The sequence below is a fragment of the Schistocerca gregaria genome, chromosome 1 (genome assembly GCF_023897955.1).
Source record: "Schistocerca gregaria isolate iqSchGreg1 chromosome 1, iqSchGreg1.2, whole genome shotgun sequence".
Classification (NCBI taxonomy): domain Eukaryota; kingdom Metazoa; phylum Arthropoda; class Insecta; order Orthoptera; family Acrididae; genus Schistocerca; species Schistocerca gregaria.
In genome coordinates this window covers 540,661,282-540,674,496 of record NC_064920.1, presented here as the reverse complement: position 1 = coordinate 540,674,496, position 13,215 = coordinate 540,661,282, and the positions used below count along the sequence as shown (strand labels likewise).

The 13,215-nt window shown below is 43.5% G+C and overlaps 1 protein-coding gene across 1 annotated transcript in view; it reads right to left on the bottom strand.

Annotated features, from left to right (window-relative positions):
- The window catches only part of LOC126355684 (organic cation transporter protein-like), a 580,417-nt gene that overhangs the window by 282,767 nt on the left and 284,435 nt on the right, over positions 1 to 13,215 (bottom strand). Inside the window, exon 4 of the mRNA XM_050006069.1 lies at positions 20 to 73. The gene's annotated coding sequence lies outside the window, so the exon portion shown is untranslated. The remainder of the gene's footprint in view (positions 1 to 19; positions 74 to 13,215) is intronic.

Sequence of the window (13,215 nt, the reverse complement as noted above, 5' to 3'; positions counted from 1 at the left end):
TAAGGAAGAAAATACTTACGTTGGAGAGTGGTCCAGCTCAAGTCACCCTTGCTCTTCTGTCACAGACCAGAACCTGGAACAGATAAATATACTGGTCAGGAAAAACACGTGAATTTTTAAATGTCAGCTGAACTGTCAGTTGTAATGACGAACATTTTTTTTTCTTCTTTTTACGCTCACTGTCGCGGCACTGAATGCCGAGCCGTTACTTGCAATCATTGCAGAAGCTCCGTCATGCAACAAAGGACAAATACCTATGAAGAGATAAGCTTGGTCTGCAGCGTAATGTTGTTTGCCTTAGTAACGTGTTTCCCGCTGGCAAACGAATGAGCAACTACGGCTGGGACATCGTTGTGCTTCCTCCCGGAAATCGAGATAAGACTTCTTTACATTACTAGTTGCTTGCTTTGTCGAGGGAAGGATGCTAAGGGAACAGCATGCCGCCATTGGCGGGATGACACTCTTGATTCATTGATCTATCCAGTAGGCTGTGAGTGGATCCGTATACTGCGTTGCCTCCTTCCACTTTCTGTATTATTCAACGTATTCGCAGATGTATCGTATGGACGACTGTAGAAACGGCAAGCCACCTGGTAGCGTGTGGGGGTGGGTACTTCGTGAACCACACTTACAAAAAAATGGCTCTGAGCACTCTGGGACTTAACTTCTGAGGTCATCAGTCCCCTAGAACTTAGAACTACTTAAACCTAACTAACCTAAGGACATCACACACAACCATGCCCGAGGCAGGATTCGAACCTGCGACCGTAGCGGTCGCGCGGTTCCAGACTGTAGCACCTAGAACCGCTCGGCCACTACGGCCGGCCCACACTTACACTCTCCATTTCCTGTTCCAATCACGAAAAGTGCGCGGGAAGAAACATTGTTGGTAAGCCTACTGTAAGTGATCGATTTACCTTTACGGTCTTTTTGCGAGATATAGTTAGGAAGGTGCAATAGGTTTGTTGACTCTTCTAGAAACGTGCACTTTAGAAATATTAACAGTAAACTACACCGTGATGCACAACTGTTCTGTCGTAGCGTCAACCAATAAAGTTCGATGAACATCTCTGCGCTGTACTTCGAATTCCTCTATTTGTTCTATGATTTCTGTCTGGTAAGGGACACAAACTTAAGAGAAATTCTCAAATATCGGGCGAACGCCGTTTTTGTAAGCTACTTCCCTTGTGTGTGGACTCAGCCGTCACGAATGACAGCTTTTCTAATGAATTTCAGCCTGGCATCTGCCTTTCCTACGATCAATTTAGCGCATGGACTTCAAAAATTAAGATATACATGTCGTCCCAAGCTACGACCATGCCGAAACAAGAGTGCCGTATTGTTCTGGGTTTCCCGCGGATACAGTTGTGTTGCTGTACGGATACCAGCTACATCGCGGCGTGCGACTGAGATGGCGTGGTGACTGGAAACCCACTCCAAAGTTGAAGTGGGCGGCACAGTACGAGTCTTGTGGGGAAAACGCCTAAATAGCACTTAGATTCTCTGCGAAGTACGGTCCAAATGCAGTGTCGCATCCAGCCGCTGTGAGATGGTGCCAACAATTAGACCGAGGCCTCACATCTAAGTGACTGTCAAAGGATTCATCGAACCACTTTCACAATTCTCTATTATTCCAATCTGGTACAGCGCACGGAAGAAACTAACACCTGTATCCTTCCGTGCCTGCTTTGATTTCCCTTATTTTGTTATGGTGATCGTTTCTCCCTATATAGGTCGACATCAACAAAATATTTTCGCATTCGGAGGAGAAAGTTGGTGATTGGAATTTCGTGAAAAGCTTCCGCCGTAACGAAAAACGCCTTTCTTTTAATGATTTCCTGCCCAAATCCTATATCATTTCTGTGACACTCTCTCCCATATTTCGCGATAATACAAAACGTGCTGCTCTTCTTTGAACTTTACTGACTTAATCCGTCAATCCAATGTGGTAAGAATCCCACACCGTGCAGCAGTATTCTAAAACACGCCCGACAAACATAGTGTAGACAGTCCTTTTAGTACGATTGTTACATTTGCTAAGAGTCCTACCAATAAAACGCGTTCTTTGGTTAGCCTTCCCCATAATTTATTTATTTTGATTTATTTACACGTCAAGTTCCGTAGAACAAAATTGAGGAGCAAATCTCCAAGGACATGGAACGTGTCACTACATGAAATTACAACATAAATGTAATAACAGATAAAAATAAAATGTTTTTGAATTCGAAAAAAAATCAGCCCATAAGTTTAAGTAAACGAAAACAACAATACAACGAGAATCAGCTTAATTTTTCAAGGAACTACTCGACAGAATAGAAGGCGTGACCCATGAGGAAACTCTTCAGTTTAGATTTGAAAGCGCGTGGATTACTGCTAAGATTTTTGAATTCGAGTGGTAGCTTATTGAAAATGGAAGCAACAGTATACTGCACACCTTTTTGCACAAACGTTAAGGAAGTCCGATCCAAATGCAGGTTTGATTTCTGTCGAGTATTAACTGAGTGAAAACTGCTTATTTTTGGGGATGAGCTAATATTGTTAACAAGGAATGACGGTAAGGAATATATATATATATATAGAGAGAGAGAGAGAGAGAGAGAGAGAGGTCAATGTCAAAGTACCCAGACTCGTGAACAGGGGTAGACAACCGGTTCGTGAACTTACACCTCTTATTGCCCGAACCGCCCGTTTCTGAGCCAAAAATATCCATTTAGAATGGGAAGAGTTACCTCAAAATATAATACCATACGACATAAGCGAATGAAAATCAGCAAAGCAGACTAATTTTCGTGTTGAACCATAACTTATTTCAGATACTGTACTAATAGCAAAAATAGCAGCATTAAGTCTTTGAACAAGATCCTGAACGTTGGCTTTCCACGGCAGTTTACTATCTATCTGAACACCTAGAAATTTGAACTGTTCAGTTTTACTAATCATATGGCCATCCTGTGTTATTAAAACGTCGGATTTTGTTGAATTGTGTGTTAGAAACTGTAAAAACAGAGTCGTACTGTGATTCAGCGTTAGTTTATTTTCTGCAAGCCATGAACTTAGGTCATGAATTGCACTATTTGAAACCGAGCCAACGATGCACACAGCATCCTTTACTACCAAGCTAGTGTCATCAGCAAACAAAAATATTTTAGAGTTACCCGTAATACTAGGGCATGTCATTTATATAAACAAGGAACAGGAGTGGCCCCAACACTGATCCCTGTGGCACCTCACACTTGACTGTCTCCACTCAGACCCCACATCACAGCCATTCTCAATATTGTGATGATCTTTTGCTGTTTGTTGCTACTCTCCGTATTTCCTAATGGTCCAACTTCTGGAGCAATATTTTGTTATCAACACAATCAAACACCTTAGTTAAATCAAAAAGATGCCTAGCGTTCGAAACCTTTTGTTTAACCCATCCAGTACGTCACAGAGAAAAGAGTATAGCATTTTCACTTGTTAACGACTTCTAAAGCCGAACTGTACATTTGATAGCAAATCGTGTGATATACAACGATCAATTATCCTTAGATACACAGCCTTTTCAATAACTACAGCAAAAACTGATGGCATAGGAACTACTGAGTACTTTAATCGTTTAGGAAACTGACGATTCATAAAGTAAAAATTACAAATATGGCTAAATACAGGGCTAACATGTGTAGCACAGTACTTTAATATTCTGCTAGGCACTCCATCATAACCATGTAAGTCCTTAGTCTTCAGTGATTTCATTGCTGACTCAATCTCCCCCTTGTCTGTATCACAGAGGAGTATTTCAGACATCAATCTCGGAAAGGGATTTGCCACGAAAGTTATACGATTCCCCGTAGAAACTAAATTTTTATTTAATTCACCAGCAAGGATTGTTAAATACTGTTCATGTCAGTATCAGTAACAGAAATATTTTTAGTATGAACCGACTTCATATCGTCGACCTTGTGCTGCTGACACTTCTTTGACAACTGACCATATGGTACTAATTTTATCCTGTGAATTATCTATTCAATTTGTGTACCATATACTCTTTGCCTTCCTAATAACATTTTAAGCACCTTACAGTACTGTTTGTAATGGGCCACTGTAATTTGATTGTGACTACTTCTAAGATTTTGATATAATCCCGCTTCTTTCTACATGATTTCCTTATCCCACTAGTCAGCCACCCAGGCTGCAAGTTAAAGCTATCAAAGAGCACGAGAAAGGTGTTAAGGTTCATACTAAAAATATTTCTGTTACTGATACTGACATGAGCACAATAAACATCATTCCCCTCTTGTTCCTTGACCAGGTTTAAAAACTCACTATTACTGTTGGATTGACTTTCCTGCACAGTTTGTAATTAAATGTGACATTTGTTTCAGTACTATAGCCTTTTACTGTTAAAATTTGTGCATCATGGTCTGAAAAGCCATTCACCCTTTTACTAATAAAATGCCCTTCTAGTAATGAAGAATGAATAAAAATACTGTCTATGGCTGTGCTACTGTTCCCCTGCACCCTAGTTGGACAAAGCACAGTCTGCATCAGATCATATGAATTTAGGAGATCTACTAACATCCTTTTTTTCTTGCACAGTCACATACCTAATTAATATTGAACTCAACACATACCGCTAATTTTTGGTACATCCTATAAAGTGAAATAAAGAACCATCTCCAGCTAGAGCAGAAATGCTTTGAAGTCAGAGTTAGGGGACCTATGAACAACAAAAGTCAGAAGTTTTCTATCACTAAATTCAACTGCCCCTGCACAATATTGAAATATCTGTTTAGCGCAGTGCCTTGATACGTCTATATACTCAAATGGAGTACTGTTTTTGTACGTACATGGCCACTCCCCCACCCCGCAAGGAACTCCTTGGAAAACAGCCAGCCAGTCTGTTCCTTCCAATTTAAGTTGTTCGTAATTGTAATGCCTAGGTATTTACGGCCTTTAGATTTGACTGATTTATCGTGTAACCGAAGTTTAACGAACTCCTTTTAGCACTCATGTAGATGACCTCACATTTTTCGTTATTTAGGGTCAATTACCAATTTTTGCGCAACACATACATCATTTCGAAATCGTTTTGCTGTTTGTTTTGATCTTATGATGACTTTACTAGTCGATAAACGACAGCATCATCTGTAAACAACTTAAGAGGGCTGTTCAGATTGTCCCTTAAATCCTTTATATAGATAAGGAACAGCAAAGGGCCTATAACACTACCTTGTGGAACGCCAGAAATCACTGCTGTTTTACTCGATGACTTTCCGTGAATTACTTCGAATTATGACCTCTCTGAGAGGACATTACTAATGCAGTCACGTAACTGAGACGTTGTTCCATAAGCACGCAATTTCATTACAAGCCGCTTATGTGGTACAGTCTCAGAAGCCTTCTGGAAATCTAGAAATACGGAATCAATTTGAAATCCCTTGCCAATAGTATACATCGAGTAATTGAAAGATAGGTGCAGTGTTCTGATCGTTGTTTACACAGAGAAGGTGACAAGGCTGAAAAATAGTGTCTTCTATCTGTGTCTGTTTGAAATGTAGCATTCGATAAAAACTACTGGCCCTGCCGTAATTACGAACAACCTACTTCTCCAAGTCCTCTCGAATATTGGTCATTCCACTTGAAATCGCTCCGTAGGTATACTCCAAGGTATTTGAAGGATGTTACTATTTCCAGTTGTTCAGTAATGGTATAATCACGTAAGATTTCCGGATAATTATGGTATTACATATCTTTTTTTGTCATCAGTCTACTGACAGGTTTGATGCGGCCCGCCACGAATTCCTTTCCTGTGCTAACCTCTTCATCTCAGAGTAGCACTTGCAACCTACGTCCTCAATTATTTGCTTGACGTATTCCAATCTCTGTCTTCCTCTACCAATTTTTGCCCTCTACAGCTCCCTCTAGTACCATGGAAGTCATTCCCTCATGTCTTTTCTACATATTTCTTTCCTCTCCGATTCTGCGTAGAACCTCCTCATTCCTTACCTTATCAGTCCACCTAATTTTCAACATTCGTCTACAGCACCACATCTCAAATGCTTCGATTCTCTTCTGTTCCGGTTTTCCCACAGTCCATGTTTCACTACCATACAATGCTGTACTCCAGACGTACATCCTCAGAAATTTCTTCCTCAAATTAAGGCCGGTATTTGATATTAGTCGACTTCTCTTGGCCAGAAATGCCTTTTTTGCCTTAGCGAGTCTGCTTTTGATGTCCTCCTTGCTCCGTCCGTAATTGGTTATTTTACTGCCTAGGTAGCAGAATTCCGTAACTTCATTGACTTCGTGACCATCAATCCTGATGTTAAGTTTCTCGCTGTTCTCATTTCTACTACTTCTCATTACCTTCGTCTTTCTCCGATTTACTCGGAAACCATACTGTGTACTCATTAGACTGTTCATTACGTTCAGCAGATCATTTAATTCTTCTTCACTTTCACTCAGGATAGCAATGTCATCAGCGAATCGAATCATTGATAGCCTTTCACCTTGTATTTTAATTCCACTCCTGAACCTTTCTTTTATTTCCATCATTGCTTCCTCGATGTACAGATTGAAGAGTAGGGGCGAAAGGCTACAGCCTTGTCTTACACCCTTCTTAATACGAGCACTTCGTTCTTGATCGTCCACTCTTATAATTCCCTCTTGGTTGTTGTATATATTGTACACTCCTGGAAATTGAAATAAGAACACCGTGAATTCATTGTCCCAGGAAGGGGAAACTTTATTGACACATTCCTGGGGTCAGATACATCACATGATCACACTGACAGAACCACAGGCACATAGACACAGGCAACAGAGGATGCACAATGTCGGCACTAGTACAGTGTATATCCACCATTCGCAGCAATGCAGACTGCTATTCTCCCATGGAGACGATCGTAGAGATGCTGGATGTAGTCCTGTGGAACGGCTTGCCATGCCATTTCCACCTGGCGCCTCAGTTGAACCAGCGTTCGTGCTGGACGTGCAGACCGCGTGAGACGACGCTTCATCCAGTCCCAAACATGTTCAATGGGGGACAGATCCGGAGATCTTGCTGGCCAGGGTAGTTGACTTACACCTTCTAGAGCACGTTGGGTGGCACAGGATACATGCGGACGTGCATTGTCCTGTTGGAACAGCAAGTTCCCTTGCCGGTCTAGGAATGGTAGAACGATGGGTTCGATGACGGTTTGTATGTACCGTGCACTATTCAGTGTCCCCTCGACGATCACCAGAGGTGTACGGCCAGTGTAGGAGATCGCTCCCCACACCATGATGCCGGGTGTTGGCTCTGTGTGCCTCGGTCGTATGCAGTCCTGAATGTGGCGCTCACCTACACGGCGCCAAACACGCGTACGACAATCATTGGTACAAAGGCAGAAGCGACTCTCATGGCTGAAGACGACTCGTCTCCATTCGTCCCTCCATTCACGCCTGTCGCGACACCACTGGCGGCGGGCTGCACGATGTTGGGGCGTGAGCGGAAGACGGCCTAACGGTGTGCGGGACCGTAGCCCAGCTTCATGGAGACGGTTGCGAATGGTCCTCGCCGATACCCCAGGAGCAACAGTGTCCCTAATTTGCTGGGAAGTGGCGGTGCGGTCCCCTACGGCACTGCGTAGGATCCTATGGTCTTGGCGTGCATCCGTGCGTCGCTGCGGTCCGGTTCCAGGTCGACGGGCACGTGCACCTTCCGCCGACCACTGGCGACAACATCGATGTACTGTGGAGACCTCACGCCCCACGTGTTGAGCAATTCGGCGGTACGTCCACCCGGCCTCCCGCATGCCCACTATACGCCCTCGCTCGAAGTCCGTCAACTGCACATACGGTTCACGTTCACGCTGTCGCGGCATGCTACCAGTGTTAAAAGACTGCGATGGAGCTCCGTATGCCACGGCAAACTGGCTGACACTGACGGCGGCGGTGCACAAATGCTGCGCAGCTAGCGCCATTCGACGGCCAACACCGCGGTTCCTGGTGTGTCCGCTGTGCCGTGCGTGTGATCATTGCTTGTACAGCCCTCTCGCAGTGTCCGGAGCAAGTATGGTGGGTCTGACACACCGGTGTCAATGTGTTCTTTTTTCCATTTCCAGGAGTGTATATGACCCGTCTCTCCCTATAGCTTACCCCTACTTTTTTCAGAATCTCGAACAGCTTGCACCATTTTATATTGTCGAACGCTTTTTCCAGGTCGACAAATCCTATGAACGTGTCTTGATTTTTCTTTAGCCTTGCTTCCATTATTAGCCGTAACGTCAGAAATGCCTCTCTCGTGCCTTTACTTTTCCTAAAGCCAAACTGATCGTCACCTAGCGCATTCTCAATTTTCTTTTCCATTCTTCTGTATATTATTCTCGTTAGCAGCTTCGATGCATGAGCTGTTAAGCTGATTGTGCGATAATTCTCGCACTTGTCAGCTCTTGCCGTTTTCGGAATTGTGTGGATGATGCTTTTCCGAAAGTCAGATGGTATGTTGCCAGACTCATATATTCTACACACCAACGTGAATAGTCGTTTTGTTGCCACTTCCCTTAATGATTTTAGAAATTCTGATGGAATGTTATCTATCCCTTCTGCCTTATTTGACCGTAAGTCCTCCAAAGCTCTTTTAAATTCCGATTCTAATACTGGATCCCCTATCTCTTCTAAATCGACTCCTGTTCCTTCTTCTATCACAGACAAATCTTCACCCTCATAGAGGCTTTCAATGTATTCTTTCCACCTACCTGCTCTCTGCTCTGCATTTAGCAGTGGAATTCCCGTTGCACTCTTTATGTTACCACCGTTGCTTTTAATGTCACCTAAGTTTGTTTTGACTTTCCTGTATGCTGACTCTGTCCTTCCGACAATCATATTTTTTTTGATGTCTTCGCATTTTTCCTGCAGCCATTTCGTCTTAGCTTCCCTGCACTTCCGATTTATTTCATTCCTCAGCGACTTGTATTTCTGCATTCCTGATTTTCCCGGAATATGTTTGTACTTCCTCCTTTCATTAATGAACTGAAGTATTTCTTCTGCTACCTTCTTTGTACCTATGTTTTCCTTCCTAACTTCTGTGATGGCCCTTTTTAGAGATGTCCATTCATCTTCAACTGTGTTGCCTACTGCGCTATTCCTTGTTGCTGTATCTATAGCGTTAGAGAACTTCAAACGTATCTCGTCATTCCTTAGAACTTCCGTATCCCACTTCTTAGCGTATTGATTCTTCCTGACTAATGTCTTGAACTTCAGCCTACTCTTCATCACTACTATACTGTGATCAGAGTCTATATCCGCTCCTCCGCCCTCTTTGACAAGGCCGTTGGCAGAATGAGGCTGACTTCTTATGCCGGAAGCCTTCGGCCGCCAATGCTGATTATTTATCAAAATTTAGGCAGTGGCGGGGATCGAACCCGGGACCGAACACGTTTTGATTATGAATCTAACACGCTACCTCTAGACAACAGATTAGTCCCACTACAGCACGGCCAAATAGCAAACTTTGCACCGAGCGTCTATCCTCTGCTAATCTCCTTGCAATTCGCTACATTTTTCTAGCGTTGCGACTCCTCTTTACGTCGGTGCATGCTTGTGGAAGCTGACTGAAGGGAAAGGGTGAAACCGGTGCAAAACTTGTGCCTCCCGAACTGCACCAAGGTGATCGCTGAGCTCTTCCTCCACAGCTGCCGGGAGGGTCTTCGTCAACAGTGGCACAAGTCTGGTGGTCAGGAAACAAATACCGTCACCGGTAACGAACTTCTGTCCTCACAAGTACTCGAATCGCTTGTAAGCTGTTGCTGGAGAGATGTGTCAATGGAGCGTTTCTGAAGAAGTCCGAATCCTTAGTTGAGTGATCAGGGCGTCCGATTGCCATGCAGCAGACCCGGCTTCGATTCCCACCCGGCTCGGAGATTTTCTCCGCTTGGGGAAAGGGCATTGTGTTGTCCTCTTCACCGTCATCATTATCATCATCATCATCGTCCACACGCAAGTCGGCCAGTGTGGCGTCAACTGGAAAGACTTTCAACTCGACAGGGGGCTTCCCCAGGTGGGGACTGCCGGCCACCTATGATGACACACTATCATTTAATTTCACTTCATTTTTTCGGTAGAGGTATTTTCAAAATCCTAGAAGTGGGGTAACAAGTACAATGAACTCAGTCGAACTTTGAACGAAGATTAATAAATTATCTATTTCCAATGTCGTGTAAGATTTTTTCCTTGTTCTTCTCGCACTCACACTGCCTTATAAAAAAGTTATAAGGGCAGTAGGCGGGTAGGTGAATGACGACTATTGTTTATTAGGAGTTTTTGAGAAAACACAGAACTCTTCTGCGACTCATTCATGAGTATTACTCAACTGTTTGGAATCCCCTCCACGTCTGATTAGAAAGATGATTTCTATGCAGTTCATAGGTTTGTCGCTAGATATGACACCAACAGGTTGGGTCAGCACGACAGCCTTGTGAGCTTAGATGGGAATCTGTTGAAAGAAGAAGGCAGTCTTCTGCGATAGATTGCCTCTAACATTAGGGCTCGCACTGTGGCATATACATATTCAGTTTTTCCTGGCTCTGTTTGCGAGTAGATTAGGAAAGCGAGTGAGTAACAATAGCACAAAGTAACCTCTGCCATGCGCTGTTCAGTAGCTTCGGAGAATATATGCAGATGTAAACGTAGACGAATTCTGGCACGTAATGCCAAACAAAATATTAAGCGATAGGGGGGACAATGGCATAGCATTCCTGTTACTGCGGAAACAGCGCGTAGCTCGTTCAGCCGACTCGTCTCGCAATACACCGTACATTTATCTTTTACCTTACAACGATCACGACGTTGACAATATGAGCAAGAGGGCCTTAGACACCAGTAAGCGGTGAGCACGGGAATTTTCCGTCGATGGGAAACCGTGACGCTCGAGTCACGTTGTGAATCTTTGTGGTCCGGACTCGGGCTGGCGCAAATTACCTGCCTCTCACTGTTGGGAGCGGACATTGGCGAGGCAGCCGCGGTCACGTACGCTCGCAAAGAACGTTCAGAAGAAGCGAAAGGCGAACTCCTGCCGAGGCTGGGCCCAAGGAGTCGTTCGTGGGGAGCGGCCAAGGACCAACTCAGCCGCGATGGCCAGCTAGAGTCTAGTGGACAAGTCAAGCACCGTCACAGAGAAGCAGATGGCCAGATGTTCTCTTTTAAGATGTGCCTCATTATAGCGGCACACCTCCACGTCTCACTTGTGTTCTCAGCAACGGTACTTTGTTGCAGGAGCTAGTCCCAAACGCCCAAGAGCATTCGACAACCAAAGCGATCACATGCAGTGTCCCGTAACGTGGCAATAGTTATAGAGACTAAATAAGTCCTCAAAACACTGGAACAGAACTCTACAAATGGTCGCACTAGCGTCTCCCCTTCACAAATTCACGGCTTTATTTTAGTAAATACAGAAACCAACTACTTTATGTATTTTTATTTATGTAACACGCGTTTCGGGCTTTTACTCATCTTCACATGGCGTAATACACATTTGAATCTTCAGTTAATAAAAACATCGACTGCAATTTGGATGTTGCAGTGTTTTACGCAAAATAACAATTTTGCTTAGCTACTATATTCCGTAAGTTGTATATTTACGATACATTACTCGTTGGATGTACTTATTTCCTACTCTGCGTGTTGTTGTTTCGATTTTCGCATTTGTAATCGTGCCGTAAGAATTTCTTCACTTGCATGCCACGCTGGGACTGACAGCTTTGTTCGCATCGGAAAATTATGTCTGTACTCAAAGTTTATTTCTGTTATATCCAATGTGAGCCCATCCAATGTGAGCCCATCCAATGTTCATGCATTACATAACGTAATAGTTTTACATCATGTACATCAGTTGTTTCGCCTTTATTCTTTGTACATGTCACTCCAACTGCGAATAAAATATGTAACACTAATTTTTATGTAAAATTTACTTCATTATTTTTGTAATAGTCAGTATAGTCTAATTAACCACTCACTACTGCACTTATTATGTAACCGTACACAGTACGTAGCACATTGATATTAAGCACTTTCAAATTTATAGTCATACGGAACTAGAAATAGAACTTTGATAACATACGTAAAATAATTTCACAGTGTAAAAAAAATGGATGTCAGTCGGCAGTATGGTGGATACTGCGCTGTTTTTGTGCAGCATACAAATAAAGATATGTTTAAGCCATAATTATAAATGTGAAAATCGAAACAACACGCAGAGTAGAAAGTAAGTACATCTAACAAGTAATATTAGTAACTAAGCAAAATTATTGTTTTTGACATCTTAGGTCAGCATCCAAATTGCAGTCGACGTTTTAACTGAAGACTGAACTATGTGTTACGCCAACTGAACGTGCGTGAAAGTTGAAACGCGTATTGACATAAATAAAAATACATAAAAAAGTGACTTTCACGTATTTCTTAAAATAACACGAGGGGCGTTCAATAAATAATTTTTTGCGGTCAATTCAGGTGTAAAAAAAAGTGGAATTTGCTGAAGGACTTCGTGGAATATTCCCGCTTCCGCCCCTATGGTTTCATAGGTGGCGGTGTTATATGTAGCGTCTGTAACATAGGTGCTTTCAAAGCTGAGAGCTGTCACTGAGTTTCTTTTGGGGGAAAACGAGAGCGTTGCAGACATTAATAGGCGCTTGCATAATGTCTACGGAGACTTGGCAGTGGAAGAAAGCGCGATGAGCCGTTGGGAGTGACTTCTGCTGTCATCGCAACAAGCTCGAGCCAACCTGTCCGATCTCTCTCGTGTCGGCCGGCCACACACAACCGTGTTGCTACGTGCGGACACACTCATTCGATATGACCAACGGGTCAAACACTTCGTTGCACAACTAGACTTCTCAGTTGGTTGTGCTGACAACCACCAGTTGAGGTGCTTGCGTGCTGGGATTCTCGCCGCCTAACAGAAAACCACAAAAAGGAACGGAGCATCATCTGTGCGGAATTGCTATTGCGTTACAAAGCGGATCGTGACAACTTTTGTCGAACATCTTCACTGGCGATGAAACACGGGTTCATGACTTCGCACCGGAAACCAAACGGCAATCCACAGAATGGTGGTACACCACCTCTCCTCCGAAGAAAATGTTCAAAGCTGAGTCCTCAGTCGGTAAAGTTATGACGACGGCTTTCTGTGTGTCTGAAGCGAGTACTCCGGTGGTGGTGTCTTCCCTCACGGTGCAACTATCAACTCTTCAATGT